The 19,660-nt window shown below is 36.2% G+C and overlaps 1 protein-coding gene across 9 annotated transcripts in view; it reads left to right on the top strand.

Annotated features, from left to right (window-relative positions):
• Window positions 1–19,660, top strand: part of PEAK1 (pseudopodium enriched atypical kinase 1) — a 197,749-nt gene that overhangs the window by 11,152 nt on the left and 166,937 nt on the right. Inside the window, exons 6-8 of one of the 9 annotated variants that reach the window (XM_072950944.1) lie at window positions 3,386–3,511; window positions 5,346–5,465; window positions 6,448–6,628. The exons of 7 other annotated variants lie outside the window; for them this stretch is intronic. The gene's annotated coding sequence lies outside the window, so the exon portion shown is untranslated. The remainder of the gene's footprint in view (window positions 1–3,385; window positions 3,512–5,345; window positions 5,466–6,447; window positions 6,629–19,660) is intronic. One more of the 9 variants, XM_072950945.1, reaches the window with a different exon arrangement.

Below are 19,660 nucleotides of genomic sequence, written 5' to 3'. Positions count from 1 at the left end.
TTCACTTGGCATAATACCTTTATGGTCCATCTATGTTGTTGCAAATGGTGGGATTTCATTCATTTTTTTTGACTCGGTGAGTTAATAGTCCACTGTGTGTGTGTGTGTGTGTGTGTGTGTGTGTGTGTGTGTGTGTGTATACATACTGTATCTTCTTTATTTATTCATCCATCATTGGACACTTAGGTTCCATATCTTGGCTATTGTAAGTAATACTGCAGTGAGCATAGGGGTATATATATGTTTTCAGTTAATGTTTTTGTGTTCATCAGATAAATACCCAGAAGTGGAATAGCTGGGTCATATGGTAGTTCTATGCTTATTTTTTTGAGAAATCTCCGTACTGTTTTCCATAGTGGCTGCTCCAGTTTAGAGTCCTACCAGCATTGTACAAAGGTTACCTTTTCTCCACATCCTCTCTAACATTTGTTAATTCTTGTCTTTTCAATAATAGTCATTCTAACAAGTGTGAAATAACATCTCATTGTGGATTGTGTGCATTTACCTTATAATTAGTGATATTGAACATCTTTTCATGTGCCTGTTGGCCAACTGTATGTCTTCTTTGGAAAAATGTATTCACATCTTCTGCCCATTTTTACATCAGGTTTTGTTGTTGAGTTGTATGAAATCTTTATATATTTTCGATATTAATTTCTTTTCAGATATGTGATTTGCAAATATCTTCTCTCATTGAGTAGGTTGCCTTTTCGTTTTGATGGTTTCCTAAAAGCAGAAGCTTTTTTAGTTTGATATCCCATTTGTTTATTTTTGCTTTTGTTTCTTCTGTCTTTGGAGTCCAAACACGCAAACACTAAGACTGATTATCAGTGAAGTTACTTACTGCCTGAGTTTTCTTCCAGGAATTTTATGGTGTCAGTTCTTACATTCAAGTCTTTAATCCATTTTGAGTTAATTTTTGTGTATGGTGTAAGATAAGTGGTCTAGTTTCATTCTTTCACATTTGACTATTCAGTTTTCCCAGTACTGTTTGTTGAAGAGACTATCCTTCCTCCATTGTATGTGCTCCCTTGTCATAAATCAATTTCCATATATGTGTGGGTTTATTTTTGGGCTCTCAATTCTGTTCCATTGATCTGTGTATCTGTTTTTGTGCCAGTACCATACTATTTTGATTGCTAAAGCATTGTAATATAGTTTGAAATCAAGGAGCATGATGCCTTCAGCTTTGTTCTTTCTCAATATTGTTTATGCTTTTTGGGATCTTTTGTGGTTCCATAAGATTTTAGAATTATTTGTTCCAGATTAGTGAAATATGCTATTGGAATTTTAATAAGGATTGTATTGAATCTGTAGATTCCTTTGGGTAGTATGGACATTTTAACAATATTAATTGTTCCAATCCATGAATGCAGAATATCTTTGCACTTTATTTGTATCTTCTTCAGTTTCTTTCATTGTGTCTTACTATTTTCTGTGTATAGGTCCTTCACCTCCTTGGTTAAATTTACGTCTAAGTATTTTATTCTTTTTGATGCACTTGCAAATGGTATTGTTTCCTTAATTTCTCTTTCTGATAGTTCATTGTTATATATATGATAGTTCGTTATTAGTGTATAGAAATGCCACAGAATTTTGCATATTGATTTTGTATTCTGTGGCTTTATTTAATTCATTTGTTAGTTCTGACGGTTTTTTAGTGGAGTTGTTAGGGTTTTTTTTATATATAGTATCATGTAATCTGTAAATAGTGACAGTTTTACTTCTTCCTTTCCACTTTGGATCACTTTTATTTCTTTTCCTTGCCTAATTGCTGTAGCTAGGACTTCTAATACTGTGTTGAATAAAAGTGTCAAGAGTAGGCATCCTTGTCTTGTTCCTGATCTTAGAAGAAAAGCCACCTGGCCGTCAGAGCTAGGTTCTCAGGGTTGTCCCCTGTGTGGGCTGCATGCACCCTCCTCTTGGTGCTGACAGGTACTGGTGAGCATGCCTGGCTCTTGGACTTGCCATGTGGCCTGGCAGCAGCTGCTGCAGGGTGTTGGTGGGCATGGCTATCGCATGCTAACCAGGAGGTGCTTTTCGTTTAGAGGAATTGGTATGTTTCTCTTTTTCATATTGCTAAACTAAGTTTGAATAACTTACATGCATATTTGAAGCAGCTCCACTTTTTAATAAACTCATATCCTGCTTTTTTTCTGATAATATACTGTGGACATTGTCCTGTATCAGAAAAATCCTTCTTCCCCACTCCATGTTTACTTTCTGATAGATTGAGAACTGGCAATAATACGATATACTAGTTGAATAGGCCCTTGATAGTCTAAAAGAATATGTCTCAGATCTCTTGGGCATTTCTTAAAGCAGCGCTGTCCAACAGAAATGATACATGCTACATATGTCATTTCAAATTTTATAGTAGCCACATTTTTAAAAGTACAAAGAAAATAGGTGAAATTAATTTTAATGATACATTTCATTTAATCCAGTATAACTGAAATATTAGCATTGCGACATATACTCAATATACAAAATTACTGAGCTGTTTTATAGTCTTTTTGTTTTCTTACTAAGTCTTCAAAATCTAGTGTATATTTTCCATGTATAGCACATCTCAGTTCGGACTAGCCATATTTCAGGTGCTCCATAGCCACATGTGGCTAATCTGAGCACAGTCCTGGAGCATATAATTTCCCTGTAAGATGCAGTAAAATAGGACTTTGCAGGTACTCTGGAGGCAGGTATAAAGAGGAGAAAATAGCCCTCATTTGGTGTCTTATGAAATATTTTAATACTTCAATGAAATTACATATTCACATATTTATGGATCTTCATGTTACACAATAATATTAAATTTGTAGTTGTCTAAAGGTTTACTGGGTATATTACTTGTAGTAATTCTCAGATAGTCAATAAGATCAATTCCATATTTCAAGGATTTTGGATAATGAAGAGTTTGTAAGAGTTTAAGACCTGAGGAGAAATAAATTTATCTGTAGAGAATACCTTTATGAAATGAGTAACAAACACATATACACATATCCATATATAAATTATATGTCTGTATATGTATATATACACACATGCACATACATTTGTCATAATCTTTATAATTACTCTTAAGAAACAGTATCAGTTAAAATAATTATCTTCTTTTTAAAATGAATTTGTAGCATGATAAAAAAGGTGGGCATGATCAGGAACATCCCTAGGGTTAGTGATATAAACTAAAATAGAAGAATATTAAACAAGCTTTGCTTTTAATTTAGTTTGTGATCATGTGAAAAAAATTTCTTCACATCTCTAAGCTTTATTTTGTTGTGTAAGATGGAGATAATCCTGCTCTTTTTTCTTAATATGATTTTGATTATCAAATGGGATGAATGGAGACTAAAGGGACATATCTTATTCATCTTTATGTCTCCAGGATTTAATGTAGGGTCTGACATGCTGACACCCAGTAAATACTGGCTTCAAAGGCTGAATATATATGTAAAGGAACTTTCTAAACTGAGAGTGCTACACGTGGGAGCTATTATGTTTACTGGACTTGGTTTGTACTGCTTTTTCTTATTTAAGTTCTTTACAGAAATATGAGAACTATAATAATTAATATTTGCCCATATAGTCAATGAATAGGATTGGCTCTTGTGGTTTTTTCCCTTACTATTAATATTTTATTTATCAGATTGTGTCTGTAATTATGTATATCTCTGAAATAGGTTATAATTATCTTGTTTTAAAAGATGTCTAGCACTTAAAATCTTTACATCTGTTAAGAGTAAATAGTTGAAAATTTTGTTTATTGTGAGATGGACATGACTATTTTTACTGTTCCCAGTCTTTATCAGCTTAAAAATCAGCTTATTTGAGACACAAATGCAAGCTCATTGGATGCCAAAATTATGGAGGCAAAGTAGCAATATCTAAATTACTGGAATATGGTCTAATAACTAGAAAAAGGCCCCAGTAGGAATGGCTGTCTTATTTTTGTATTGATGGGAGAAGCCCCATCTTTTTCCTCTACAAGGGTTGCAGCACTTCTTCAGTGATTAGTGAGGAAGTAAAACAAAATCATAATGCAAGAGCAGATAATGTTCACCCAGAACAGCATTTCAAAGGGATCTTCACAAAAACATTAGCTTTTTTTTTTAGCATCAGTTATGAGTTTCGGTAACTGCACACTTAGTGAGTCATCTGCAGCAATTGAGAATTTGGGTATTTCCAATTTTTAGGGTACTTTTTTTTGATAAAGTGATTTCTTTTTATCTGTCATGAATGAAGTAAGCGAGCTGCATGAGAGAGCGTGTGCAGTGTGACATATGCCTTACTGTTTCCTGGGGGGAAGTGAGGAACTTTAGGAAGCAGCTGCATGTTGGCAGTGAACTGGGACACTGTTAACTAAATGATACTCTCTGGGAGTAGTTGGCACAGTTTTCTGTTTTCATTATATTCCCTCACTTCTACTTTCACTCCAAAACTTTAAGTATGTTTGGATATTTGGTAACAGAGAGAGAACCAAATCACACTTGATTTTTTTTTCTTTTTCTCCATATGACAGTAAATACTAAAATTTTTGGTGTGAAGAAATACAGTACACATTTACTAAAAGATACGTGCAGCAACAGTGTAGACTTGGCCAAATGAGAAACGAGTGACCTGCTGACTAAATAAAATGATCGGCTTCAATTAAAGGCAGGGAAGAGGGAACTTGCTTTTCCTCTTCCCTTGTTCATCCTTTCTCCCTGATGGCTAGATATGCATTTTAAAACTGTTTTATTACCAAAAATACTCTGCTTTTTTTTGTTTGTTTGTTTCATTCTGAATTTTACTGTTTGGTGTTGTGCTCAGGCCTAAGGGAAAAAGGATCAAAATCTAACCCTTTTTCTTTAATTCTAATGCATAATGTATCTTGCAGCTGCTCATTCTTAGCTTAGAAAGTACTACTAATACTGGTTAAAGCAAGAAGTTCATTTCGTGACTACTTGTGATCTAGTTCTGAATATTTTTTTTATGAGGCCCTTAAAAATTCCAATCCAAATCATCAAAAGCTCCTTAGAACAGTAAACTGGCACATTTAATATCCACCAAACTGTAGCTCACGCATTTGTCAATATGCTCTGCATTAAGTTTTGGTTCTTTGATGTCCGTGTCTGACTGATGAAGTTGAAATGAATAATAATCTGAGGAAAATAAAAAAAATATGTGCTTAGCTGATTTGGGAATGTAGTTGAGCCATGAGCTATAACTTTTGTGTTGAATTTTTTAGGAAGCAGAAGAAAAGGAAAATGATTTTAGCTATATAAATACTTTTCATACCCTTAACAATTATATTGTGAATAGAGCAAATTGACTGTCATGGTGATATTTCAATTTTCGGCCCTTAGGTACCATTTCTGGGAAAATACTGAGAGAGCAAGAGGGCTGTATGTTCTTCAGGTTTAGTGCTACAGTTGAACCACTGTTTGAGTTGTCAGCAAATTGAATTGTTCAGAAGAAGGGAAATGGTATGTACATATAACAGAACTTTTCTCTGGGAAAGAAAAAAAGAATTGCTCATATTTATAAGGTGATTATTTTGGAGATAGTTAGCTTGCAGTTTGTGAACCGTTAACACATTTATAATAAATGAGTTACAAAGTACATATGAAAGTGGTTTTTATAGCATCTAGCCTAGTTCCAGTAGCTTAGAATATGCATTTTGAAAGTAGTATAAGATTTCTGTCTTCTCACGTACTCTATAGGATTTAAATTTTCCAAGACCCTGCAGTTTATTGTGTAATGTGTCTGTTGGGTCTAAATGCTGTGTCAGTTATTCTGATTATTCAGACAAGATTGTTTTTTTCTGTAGGAATGTTAAGGACCAAATGCCTAATATTGGATGTTTACCTGGTTTTAGAGACAGTTTCTTTAACAACGTTTTTAACTAAACAAGTAATAGATGAATAATACCTCAGAAGAAATCAAACAGTATAAGCAATATACAGAAAAAGGAGCCAAATTCCTCCTGCATAGCTCTCTGTTTATTTACCTCCGGAGGTAATCACTGCAGTCAGCTTGATATCTTTCCAGATCTTTTATTCTGTGTGTGTCTATAGTTTTATTTTGTCTCTATGTTTTTAATATATTACATACTTTGTTCTGCACTCTATCCTCTTCGCCAGTATGGAATATCTTTTCAAGTCAGTGAATATAGTTCTGTGTCTTTCTTTAACTGCTGCATAGTACTCCTTAGCATAGAGCTATCATAGTTGAAGTTTATTCCATTTTTTAAAAAATTGAGAACATTGCTCTTGCAATAGACCTCATTGTGCACAGACTTGCCACCTTTAATCTGGAAATGGTTAAGACCATGTAGTTTCTTCAGTTTTGTTTTGTCAGTAGTCAGGACACATTAAGCTCTTTATCAGAACTGTGGGAGGAAGCAGAAATCTGTAGTTGGATTATTTCAACTTTAAAAAATGCCTAGATGGTGTTGTACTCTTCTAGGTGTATGATTTAATGCAATTGGAACCAAGTTATGGTTGCATCACTGAGTTCGCACTTGGAGTTGGGGAAAACAAAAATGATTACAGTTTTTCTGCAGCAAGACAGGATGGATAAAAGCAGCTATGTTTAATTGATACAAATCTTGTATGAATGTGACCAGAAAGAAAGGACATTCATGAAGGTAGGAGCCCTTTATTTTCCTGTTGATGTTAGATCCCCTGCACCTCCCATTGTGTCTGGTGTGACAAAGACCTGGGGATGAGTGAATGAATGAATGCCGTGTATATGAAGCTTGTCAGTCTTTGGTCCATGAGTTGAAAATAATTCAGCAGTTAAGGCTACAGAGATTGACCTTGAATTGCATTGGTATTGATGCATCTGTCATGCTGAGCACTTAAGCTCTTTGATAAATTATCAGGAATTTGAGTTATTTTGCTCTCTTGCTATGCTTCACTTCCTTTTATAGTAGTGTTTCTGTTTTCTCAGGTGAATTAGCATGATCTAAGTTCCTTTTACTTAGGTAAACTTTGGCTAAGCCATTCAGAATGAACAACTGTGATGAGTAGTTTTTGGTGTGTCTCCCACCAGTGGTTTCTATTTAAAGTATTTCCATACTGAGGATGATTGCTGCTTTTAGTTCAGCTTAGGAAGAAGCATTTTTCGAGTGTCTGCTTTGTGACAGCCCTAATGCTAGATGCTGGAGGTACAGAAATGAATGAAGTACTGTCTTGGCCTTCCTGCTTCTCAGTGCCCAGAGGGGAGTACAAGAATAAGAGAACGTCAGTGTTACATGGCAAGTGCAATTATAGGGGTGTATGCTGGATCGTAATTTTGTGATTTGGTGTCAGTTTGGCCGTTCTGAGATTGAGACAGTCTGTAGGCCTAGAGGTTATAGTATCTCTAAAATTTCATCATGCTTCACATTCTGGCATTGTTATTTTTGGAGAACTTACAGGTGATTAACCAGTTTTTAGTATGTGTGTGGTGTTCTTTCTTCTCTCTTTCGATTTCTTGGGTATGAACTGCTTTGTCAGCGCGAGGGACTGTGAACCACGTCCGGCCCAGGATCAGTTCTTTTTTTATTGTTGTTATCCTTTTCTTCCTACTGATACTAATGTTGTTAAGATGTGGCAGGATTTAGGATCCTCCGTTAGTGATTTCCCTGTTTGGGGAGGGGTTTCTAAAAAGATATAAATGATCTAAACTTCTGTACCTTTGTCCTTTCCCTTTCTCCCTTGAAGTACTTGCAGGCGGCCACTGTTATCTTAGCCTGAGGCAGAAACAGTGCCATCCAACTATGGTGCTTTTCATTTTAATTTGGCAGTAGCTTTGGCAGCAGTGCAATAGTTTGGCCTGGTGTTCTCATGTTGTAGTTGAAAAGATCCCAGCATTATGCCACTCTGAGTAAGCAGTGCCCCTTTTCCTCATATCTTTTTTCCATCCTGAATTTAGGGTGATGCCCGTCCCCGTTCCTCTTGTGTTTGTTGTTGACCTTGATAAGTCCATATTGACCCATATTTCTTTCCTACTAAAATATAGTGGGAAGTATAGTGTAGGACCTCTTGCTCACAGGTGTATTTCAGCACTTAGAATAGTGCCTGGCATATGGCAGACTTGCAGTATTATTGAATGAAAGATTTGTGAGCAGCCCTACCCAGAAGACTGAGTGAATCTTTGATGCGCATATCTTGTTTCAGAGCAAGGGGTTGTGTTCCTGTTCTTTCTGTGAAGCTTTGTTGATTCCACGTAGCCCAGCAGTAGCACGATGGGGCTGGGCTGCCTCTTGGGAGTGTTGTTTGCTGGACTACTGAGAAGATTCCTGCTGCTTGGCTTACCCAGGAATAAGGAGAGAGGCTCTAAGTGAAGTCTTCTGGGCCCTTGGGGTTGGGATCCAAGGTCCCTGTGACATGAAACTAAATTCTGGTGGAGGATTTTAGGGAACCAGCCTTTTAGATATAGCCTGCAGAGACAGAAGTTCTTATATCTTGGCTGTGGTGTCATGCAAAGAGTTTCTGGAATTCCCCAGGGCACCTGTTGAATAGGTGATTTCCCAGCACAGCCGCGATGGAGTTTATTTTTGTGTTTAAGAGCTGAGGATCTGCAACCAGACCTCCTTGTTGGAATCTTGACACTGTCATTTCTCTTATGTGTGATCTTCAGCAAATTACTTGTTTTGTATCTCAGTTACTTCATCCATAGAATGGGAATGAAAGAGTACCTAATTTATAATGCCATTTGAGGATTAATATAGGCAAAGGGCTTAGAACGTGCCTGGTATATAGTACCACTGTTTAATAAATATTAGCATTTAATAATTTGATGCAAAGTGAATTCATACCTCTTTTACTCATTTTCATTCGAATGTGCCTTCTTGAGAAGGGTGAGAAGGCACAGAGGTACAGCTGATGTTCTGAGAATCTCATGTAGATCTGTGGTGTGTGGAGGCCCATGGAGCTGTTTTGTGCGTATGATGGCACACGACATCAGCTTCTAATGCCCTCATTCATCATCACATGTAAGGTGGGAAACAGGTAGAGAACCTTTGATCTGGAGAGCTCTAATTATCCCCAAAGCCGTCCATGCTCAATTTGACAGTGTCATGATTTTTAATATTTGAAAGTTTTAGAATTGCTACAACGGGATGTAACCCATTCTTCTATCTCCCTCCTGCTTTAGCTTATACAGTTGAGTGAATATGATGCTCCACTTCCCACACAGATACCCAAATAGCTCTGACTGCTGAAATATTAGGTCTCTTACTGTCAGCACATAACTTGTGTTATTGGATGTTTAACGTTTTCACAATTACATGATTTTGATTCCCAGCTCTGCCAAGCTTGGAACTGGGAGGCTAAATGAAATGTAGCGGCCCTCTGCTTGACATGTACTGTAACCTTTCTTTGCATTCAAGATTTTCCTGCCTTCAAGGCTGTGCAGGGATGCTGGAACACAGGAAACCTGGAGAGCTGGCTTTCCTTGTCCTGTGTTCCAGCTTCCTTCTGCTCAGATGTTGTAGCCCAGATTTCCATTATATACTCCTTTTGATTACTTCTCCATTATAATTGCAGTAATATAATTACTGAATAGAATTTTAATTGAGGCCAGAATTAGGAAGTACCTTCAGTGCTTTTGGTAGCAAAGTTCTGAAATGGCCTATGAGATAATTACTGTGGTTATAACATACAAATTTTTGTGTATAACTACCAGTTTATTAAATACTGTTTACCACTTATCCTAGATTTGTTACATTTCTTTTCCTTTAATTTGGAAAAAACCTGCATGATACAGGGTATCATCTCCCATTTACAGATAAGAAAAGGGAGGCTCAGAAAGATTTAACAGTTTACCTAAGATTGCACAGCTGTTTAGTGACAGTTGATTCACTCCACAGATTTTTTTCCCTTCAAAATTAGAAAGTTGAATTCTAGCATCCAGAGAGAAACTTATAAATGATATGGCTAAATAAATAGAACAGGCGAAAGAAAGTAAATAGGTAGAAAGAATGTGTAGAGAAGGTTAAACCGATAAATGTGGACTAACTGTAAAAGATGGGATGGGAAGCAGAAAATATCATTCAAGCACATCCGGTATTGAAGTAATTCTTAGAAGGCAGTTGTCCTGTCTGATGGAGGATTTATTTTTGCTAGTGTTGTATTTTACCTTCAAGATTCAGAATTAAAACTTAAAATATATCTAGAAGAGAGGGTGAAAATAGTATCAGTGGAAAGGAAAATATAGAAATAGAAATGTTATGTATACTTAATAGAAAAATGATCAAGATAAAGTGTTAAAGATACGGGCTAAGTGGGGGTTTAATGTAGATAGGGTTCAGAGAAATATAATTGCAAATAATCTTTGATTCAGGGAGAGAAGATCCAGATAAGCATTCTGGAGTTTGTTGCCATAGTATTAAATTATATCTTTCTAGAAATGAGATCCCAGAGTGAAGCTTCTATCTTTTATTTGAAATTTGTTTAAGCAGGAAGCAAGGAGGTGAACTGAATAACCACTGCAACTCTGAGGAGGTGTTTGTAATATACTAAGGGTTCAGAAGTGAATTTCATTAGCTGTATGTTAGCTTGTCAGCTCTGTAACTCTGAGGTTTTAGCTTTTACTCAAGAGACCCATGTTAGTTATTTAACATTTTCATGTGTTTAAACCCCTACCTACGAGAGGCTCAAATTATGCATCTTCAATTTACATATATCCAGCTGCATATGCTTAAGATGTACTAAATATATACCTACTTGCTAACATTCATTTCCACAGGATAAACTGGTCTTACCTCTCTTCCCCATCATCAAGCTCTTTCCTGGCTTCTGGGTTTGTCAGGGAGGTCCTCATCCGCATAGCTGCCCACGCACCAAAATACTGAGCTCACTTTTGATTCATTGGCTTCTTATCTTTGTATCTTGCCAAGTCTGGTAGTTCTTCTTTTGGAATGTATAGTTTATCCCTTTCTCTTAATCATCACTAGTTGAATTTTTTTACCTTTTTTTGCTATAGAGGAAAAGATAATTATTTCTTGTTTTTTGAGAGTTCCCATAAGGTTTTCTAAGTAATTTTGGAAAGACATCTTCCGGGGTAGTGCCTTTCTTTTTTTCCTTATTTTAGTTATTTAACCTTAGTTTTGCTGCTAGAATATGTCACTGGAGAGTTAGCTCCCTATTGGAACCTTAAGTTTCAGTTCTGCTGAAGGAGGGTACCATAGGCATTGGCATGAGTCAGGACTGGCATAGAGGGACTGAGAACATTACCTGTTAATAGTGATAAAATCACTTTCCTTATGTGATTGTTTTGAATTTGAACAGCAAATTCATGTTTTGTCTTAAACCAAAGGTAAGATATGTTTGAAGACAAATTGTACAGTCTACTATGAAGGAATTTCTACTTTACAGAATTATTTTTCAGGTAAGCTAATTATATTTACACCTGGGCAGTGAACGTCCAATCATCTGAGTGAGTATATGATCATTTTTAAAGTGTGTTAATGTATTTTTGTTTTCAAGAAAAATGAATTTTATAATTTACTAATTTAAGGGGGCATTGTTTTTGTAGGAAAGATTATCAGGAATATAATCAGGCCTTAATGGCAGTTTTCTTACTAGGAATAGTACTAAAAGGGGGGAGATAAGTTTTGGAGACGATCTATGTTGAGAACACTGCAGCGGTTCAGAAGAGCATTAGGAATGTTTACTAATTTCTATGTCTGTAGTTTGTTCAGGGTCAAGTTGAGTATCTCTTGTTCAGATAGACTCTTTAAAGATTGTTGGTAAAAGATTCCCTCTCCATCTGCTGACTTCCTGTATATTTATATTGTGTGACAACCTACACATTAGTTTTCAGTTGAGGTATTACATTAACGAGGCACTGAGTTTGCAGTAGGAATCTAGACCACGTGGTATAGTGCAAAAGTCTTCCTGCAAATGATCGGACATATCGGATGACTAGCTGTGGGACATGAGGAAAACCACACTTCTCTCTTGTCTTTGGTTTCCACTCTGTAGAATAAGAGTTTAACTGAAGACCTGCCAGCTCTGAGTCTCTGATTTTGTGGTGCCACTCAAATTCCTTTTGAGCTGTTTTCTTGGAGAGGAGGTATTTGTTCTGTAGGCTTTTCTGTTCTCTCAAAGCCAGCCTAAATGTTCTGGAGTTTTGGGAATTTTCTTTTTTCTGACCTACACAGATACTGAATTTTGACCATAGTGTTAGCTTTGTGCTATCAACAACATTTTAGCAACAGAGCAGGATTGTTCCCAAACTAGAAATCTGTTATAATTCAAATGTTGATGTAGAAGGACTTCAAATACCTTGTTTTACATAAAGCCATTCTAATGGACTATCTGGGATGCTCATTCTAATAGTAATTGCAAGGTAATGAGGTCGTTGAGATCCATACTTCCTGGATCCATATCTGATTCTGCCTTTTGCTCATCTTGTGACCTTGAGCAAGTTTTAATAATAGCACCTGCCTTATAGGTTTGCTGATGAATATATGCCTGGCCTATGTTTCTATATATGTTTAGCTGCTATTATGTATTAATTGCTTTTACATTCCAGGGCTCAGGCCCTCCTACATCTCCTTTAATCATCGTGATAATCCTATGAAAGTAGTACCATCATTATCCTCATGAGACACTGAGTCTCAGAGAGGTTAAATAACTTGCATCACATAGGAAGTAGGTGAGGACATAGGTGCTGGAGTTCTGATTCAAACTTTCTTTCTGACTCATTCCAAAACCCAGACTCCTTCCTTATTTATATATACTGCTCTAAGCCCAGTCTTTTAGAAATTCTAAATGCTGTTAATTACTTGCTGGGCTTTGACTTCAGAAGGCAGTTGGTGAGACCAGAGGCTCAGGTAGCACCTGAATGCCTCTCCTATCACCAGAATAAGGTGATGTGACTGCCTCTCCCTCTCTTTTTGTAAATGTGCCTTTCAGACCTCTGGGTTTTCTGTGAATTATTTTCTTACAGTGTGATTTTATTGATTGCTTGACTGATTACCCCCTCTGCAGACTGAGGCCATATCAGCACCCAGTCCCAGATAACGTTCCTATGACAGAGGTCTTGGGGAGTACTTGGGCTGGTTTGGGAAAGAGTCCTTTACTAGGTCTACATCCTTAACTGTAACGCACAAAAATAATTGCAGTGAATGAAGGTAATAATCTGAGCATCCACATAACTCTTCCTATATTCAACAGCTATTTATTGAACATCTAAGTATCTGACACTTCAACCTGGGGTTTAGCTGTTGGATTTTTCACTTGATAACTTAAAAATGGCTTCACAGTGAAATAGCATCGTTGAAAATTTAACACCGATTATTTTCTATTAACAAAACTTTAAAGTGCACTTGTTTTAACACCTATAGCCACTTTTGTTTTTTCTTTTTCCCTTGAAAACTCTTTAACAGAAATAATGGCACACAGACTTCTGTCATTACTCAGCCTCCTGTGACAATACCATACTTAATGCTGAGTAATAGTAATTAGGGTGGTGCTGGGTGTAGACAGTTTGCATTTTGAGTCTGAGAAGATTTTAGTTTCATCTGAGTTAGAGTCATTTCTGCTTTATTCAGTATTTCAGAACAGTATCTTATACCTGGGTTCCAAGTGGTATAAATATTAAGAAGTTAATTGCATTTAAGAAGCTCTAGGAAGTTCTGTAAGCACTCTTGTCACCTTCATTTCATAGATCGGTGAACAGTGGCGATAATGGTGAGGTAATTTTATCCAGTTTATTTTGAAAAAAGTTCTGGCATAAGTAGTTTTTTTCTGTGAAGGGCCAGACAGTAGATGTTGTAGGTTTTGCAGGCCCTGTGACCTCTGTCATAGTTCATGTTGTCCCTACTCAACTCTGCCTTTGTAGAGCACGAGTAGCTATGGTAATACATAATCGTATGGGCATGACTATGTTTTAGTAGAACTTTATGTAGGCCTAGTTTAAGGCTCTTAAATGGATCTGGTGGAGGGTCCAGTGAAGATGACTTGTTTGATGAAAACAGTTAAAGCTTCTGGCAAAGTTGGCTGCTAACTTATAAAGGAATCACAATAGTGTTCATATAAAAATTAAAAACAGTGTTTTGAAATATTATAGCTACAAAGGACTGATCTCATAGGAGTTCTCTTTCCAAAATGATGTAATTTTGCTCTCAGTGAATACTTACAAAAGTCCTGCATAATGTATTATTAATTTGGAAGCTATTACCTGTTCATCTACACGTGCAGATTTTTAGTTTCCTTTGTATATTTAAAAATGATAAATGGAAAATTCAATACCATTCTATAGAGGAGAAATACTCACTACTTTAGTTATTTGCCAAACGCATTTTGGGTCGAGTTTCTGTTTTTAACTGATATACTGATTTAAGTTTGCCAGAGCCTGATTGCATTTGGAAGGAAAGTGGCATTGTTGCTATTTCCTCTGCACGAGAACATCTAACACAGGCAGCTGGCGGCAGGGACGAGGGAAGGTGAAGGGCAAACGTCTACTACTTTGTGAGCTTGGGTTTTTTTGGGTTTTTTTTGTACTAAATTTCAAATATAGTTAGGGTATATTTTCTTTCACTTTGGTTGTTAGAATACCTAATTATTTTCTACGTTCCATACCCCCCTTCAAGTAAACAAAGGAAATCCCATTGTATTACAATTAGTATGAATTAGTATGATTAATTATTTTATTTATGAATTTAACCTTCTGATTCAAGCTGACTAATATTTTTGTGATCTATATGTTACAGTGTTTAATTCTAAGTATGTTCCCTTGAGTGAGTAGTAATTCTGTTTTAGAGCAGGAGTAATGGACTTACGGTATACCAAATGTCTTAGAAAACATTTAAAAATAGCAACTTTACAACTACGATGTTTTAGACCTTAATAAGTACACAGAATAGTTAAAAATAGATTGACCAAAGTCATACTGAACAACAAAGCGACACCCATGGGAGTATTTTATCTTAGATCACATTTTGTGTTTTTATTAGAACTATTGGTTTGGTAAAAGCCCTCACCATAGTGTTAGTATAAAAACTGTGTTGTTTATGGGGTTGCCACAGATTTGGAGTTTATCACGTTTCAGGCTGTAGCTGGGTGTCATTTTGGACAGTGTTTTGCTTGAAGCTTCTGTTTGTTTGTTTTACACTAATGGCATCAGGATGTCATGCAGCCCCCCATCTGAATCCCTAGTAGGAAAGTTTTGAACAGGGTTCTGAAGAGTGTGGCTATCAGATTTTGATCTATCCTTTAACAGTTATCCTACCTAAAAAGATCAGGGGAACATGGAATCAGGTGTTGCAAATTTTAACTCTGATGTTTATTCTCAAGGCAGATATTTTCCATTGTGCTGTGGATGTCATTCTCTATTCAAAATAATGATAGAAAGTAACTTCATATTTCAACTTTCTGATCATTCCAAGGCTGTTGTATGAATACATTTTCCAAATTGATGCAGAGAACATTTTTAGTGAATTTCTTTTTTTAAAGTAACATGAATATTCTTAAGAGTTCACTTTTTGGTCAGATTAATCCATCAAGCCCTATATGGAAAAACTTACATGTGTATTTAATCTCAGTTGGATTCCCTTTTAAGAAGCTAGTAGCCACATTCTAAATGTGCTTGAAACTGTCAGATTAGTAGGAAGAATACTGAGGTTTCTTAGACAACAAATCAAAATACAAGAAGGGCTGAAAAAACCTCAGTTGCACATGATGATGGGAAGTAGATTGAATACTGACCTGTAGAATGAACACAGAACTGGAAACTAATGATTATTTTAGTAACTATAATGTGGCAGACATTCAATAGTTTGGGAGTTGAAATGCCCTCTGAGAAGTTTGACAGAGATGTACATAAAGGAGGGAGCCTAATTCAGACTTGATATGGGTTAGGGAAGAATGTGTTTCAGGGTCCAAAAGGAGGGATGTTAGGAAGTTATTTCTAAGAGAAGAGCATGAACTTAACATAGTCACGCAGGCAAGGAAAAAGTGCTCTATGAAGAAAAGTGGAATGAGCTAAGGCATGGAGGTGTGGGAAGACGTTAAACACTGGGGATCTGTATTCATTCAGTATGTATGGTGGTAAATGAGGAAGTGGAAAGTGGTGTGGTGAAGGATGAGGTTGAAAAGGATTGTTGGGTTTCAAATATTAAGGACTTTATTTACTAGGCAATAACTTTGCCTTGACTGTGGCAGGGAGTCCCTGAAGGAAGCTTAGATTCATATCCTCCTTGATTTATTAGCTATGTGTATTACCACTCTTGCCGCACTGTTGTGTTAAAACAACAACAACAACAAAGAGGAGGGTAGACTGTAGATTGAAAACTCTGATTTTTTTTTGTTATTATTACATTAGGAAGTTTTTTTTTTTTTAATAACCAAGGGCAGAGAAAATATGAAGGTTATCTTAAAGCTCTGAGGTTAGGAGTTTAAAACTCCTAGCTCTGATTCTGATTTCATTACTAATTTTGGCAAAACATCTAATCTCTTTTAGTCTCACATCCAGGTCAGATAAAATTAGGTTCTTGGATCCTTGCTTTTGCTCTGGTCCTTTTTATGAAGAAGGGAGTGGGGATGGAGGTGGGTGCACGTGGAGAAAGCAGGCAGGCAAGCTAATTGCCATGAAAGCATCAATAATGGCTAAAAGAGTACTTCTGAGATTATTCCTTCTAGGGTATTTTGGCAGAAAATGTCAGGACAGTAATAGGATGTTGTAATTGAAAAGGATGATTTCCTGGTGGTTGGATTTTAGGCACTCTGTAACTTGGGTGGAAAATGAAGACCTTAGGATCTCACAAGTGAACTCTTAAGATTCCCTTTCTTCTTACAAATTAAGAAAATAATAACTTGCATCTACCTTATTCCCAGGATGAACTGAACTTGTAATAGAAAGCAAGGTTTGTTGATTATGTCAGGTTCAGTTCTCCTTTATTGTTCCAACAGCCATTGTCTTATTCTGTATGGACCAGTTATCTCATGTTGAGTTGGTTTGTTTGCTTCCATTATCTCCCAGTTCCAGTTCCATATTAGCTTGTTATGTTATTAATCTTCTTAAAACACGATTTTCATTGTGTTATTCCCTTAACTTAAAAATCCACAGTACCAATTTTTTTTTCGGAGTTCCATAGAATCTCTGTAATATTCTCTGTGAATGGGGAGAGACAACCTTGGGATGTGCTGGGGAATTGAGTCTGACTCAATAAACAAATCATATTATTAGTTTGTATTATCTAAATAAAACTTTTTTTTTTAATTAGCAAATATCCTTCACTCTGAAATTACCTAAGGCATAAATCCCTCATAGAAGGCTGTGTGATTAAACTAGGTAGTCTTGGGCTGGTGAATGTGGGGTGCCAGGGTTTCCAGCAACACACCTATCTATCTGCTATTTGTAGTAGTAGGGGGATGCCTGTTTTTGAGGGACAATCAACTGTTAATAATTGATTTTCTCTTATCTCTTGGACAGTTGGACTATGTACACGATAAACAGAAAGAGGATAAAAAGGAGATTTGTCTTTAAAAGTCTGTTATGTCCTACCTTCCAACACCTTACTTACTAGCACTTTCAGTTATTATTCACAAGATTGCTGTTTTGGTGAAGTGGTGACTCTGTCGGGCAGCTTTTCAGGCGCACCAGCCTGTATTACTGATTGGAGGGCAGACCGTGCTGTTGACCAGCACCAACTCCTCAGCCAGTTCTGATCTGCTTTTGGTGGAGGAAAGGCACAAAGTATCCTTAAAAAGTCAGTGTGTCAAAAAATAAAACAAAGGCCACTGGGGCTAAAAACCAAAACCAAACAAAATAAAACAAAGCTGAGTTTATTCAGTTGCCAGGCAAGGAAATATAATACATTCATTTAGTAATTGTCAAGGAAGAGAATTCTGGAGTTTTTTTAGTACTAGAAAGAGCAGGAATGGTAGTTGTTCTAACTGAGGATTGAAAACTAGCTTTTTGCATAGGATGGAATGAGTTTGTAGATGTGTATGTGATTGGTTAAAACAGGCCCCGTTGTAGTGACCAGCATTTTGTTTTGATGTCTCCTGGCAAGTACTGCTGTAAATGGAAAACTTTCCCTTCATAAAAGCCTCTAGACCCTCTTTCAAAGGGCCTCACTGATCTTTGAGTTCACATTTGAAATACTTTTATTTCTTTGGGGAAAATGTTTGCATTACCTTGGATTCTCAGCACTACTGCAGGTTGCCTTCTTCTTCTTTGCTGTTATCTAATTGAACACAGTTAATTCATTGCCAGTATAACTTGTAACCCAATGGAGAGGGCTGCAATGCTTTTTGATCAGGCTGTTTAAACACTTATCTCTTTGGAGACAAATCAATTAAAGGCAGCCTCTGCCGGGCTATAGTTTCTTGCAGATCAAGGAAAGATGAGGCGAAGAAAAGCAAAATCCTTACACTTACGCACAGTCCATCTCAGCAAATATGTTTTGCTTGGCTAAGGACATGTTGATGACCTCTTTTCTATGAATGGTATGTGAATGAATTAACAGAATTCTCCTTGGTAGCAGAGATTGAGAGTCCTTTTGTAGTTTGACCCAGATTTGGTCTTCAGGATCATTTAATAACGTATCAAATGTATCTTGATTTATTTGCTTTCTAGTCGAGTTTCTGACATGTCTATTTTCTGGGGCCAAGAAGAACTGGCAGTGTGATTTTTAAAAGATTCATTTATTTTAACAAATAAGTATGCAATGATATTGGCATCCCAAAAGCCACTAAAACATAAAATGTTACTGTTATAAATTTATACCACACAGTGCAGTTAAAAATGTGCTTAGAGTATCAGCAAAGGGTAAGATTTTATTATTTTCCAATAAGTTTAAAATGCAATAAATATCAAACTATAATTAAGCCCTATATAATGTAACCTTAATTAAATACAATTTGTAAGGTAAGTAATAGCTTGAAATAGCAAGATTCCTGATGGTTGGACTACCAAATTTCATATTCTACAAGAAGCAAGAATTTCTTTATATCATTTCATTTAGCCTTTGCTTAATAACTTACACTGTCCATATATGTCAAAGAAAGATCATCTTTTATTAGTTTGCTAAAGAAATGAGATGCTTCCTGAGGTATATTTATACAATGGAATACTATTCAGCCATAAAAACTGACAACATAATGCCATTTGCAGCAACATGGATGCTCCTGGAGAATGTCATTCTAAGTGAAGTAAGCCAGAAAGAGAAAGAAAAATACCATATGAGATCGTTCATATGTGGAATCTAAAAAACAAAGACAAAAACAAAAACCCAAAGCATAAATACAAAACAGAAATAGACTCATAGACATAGACTACAAACTTGTGGTTGCCAAGAGGGCGGAGGGTGGGAAGGGATAGACGGAATTTCAGAATTGTAGAAAAGATAAACAAGATTATACTGTATAGCACAGAGAAATATACACAAGATCTTATGGTAGCTCACAGAGAAAGGAATGTGGCAATGAATGTATATATGTTCATGTATAACTGAAAAATTGTGCTCTACACTGGAATTTGACACATTATAAAATGATTATAAATCAATAAAAAATGTTAAAAAAAAAGAAATGAGAAGCTTCCTACAACTGTTAGGTAGCTGACCTTTTCAAAAGTATAATAAGATCTACAAAATTTTGCGATATGTGCGTGGTGTTGTTATACAGAATCAGTGCAGTCCTTAGAAGTTCATAGTTTTAGAAAATATGACAGGCAGGCA

The sequence above is a fragment of the Vicugna pacos genome, chromosome 27 (genome assembly GCF_048564905.1).
Source record: "Vicugna pacos chromosome 27, VicPac4, whole genome shotgun sequence".
NCBI lineage: Eukaryota > Metazoa > Chordata > Mammalia > Artiodactyla > Camelidae > Vicugna > Vicugna pacos.
Note: the sequence above shows the minus strand (reverse complement) of the source record. Positions and strands in the feature narration are given on the sequence as shown.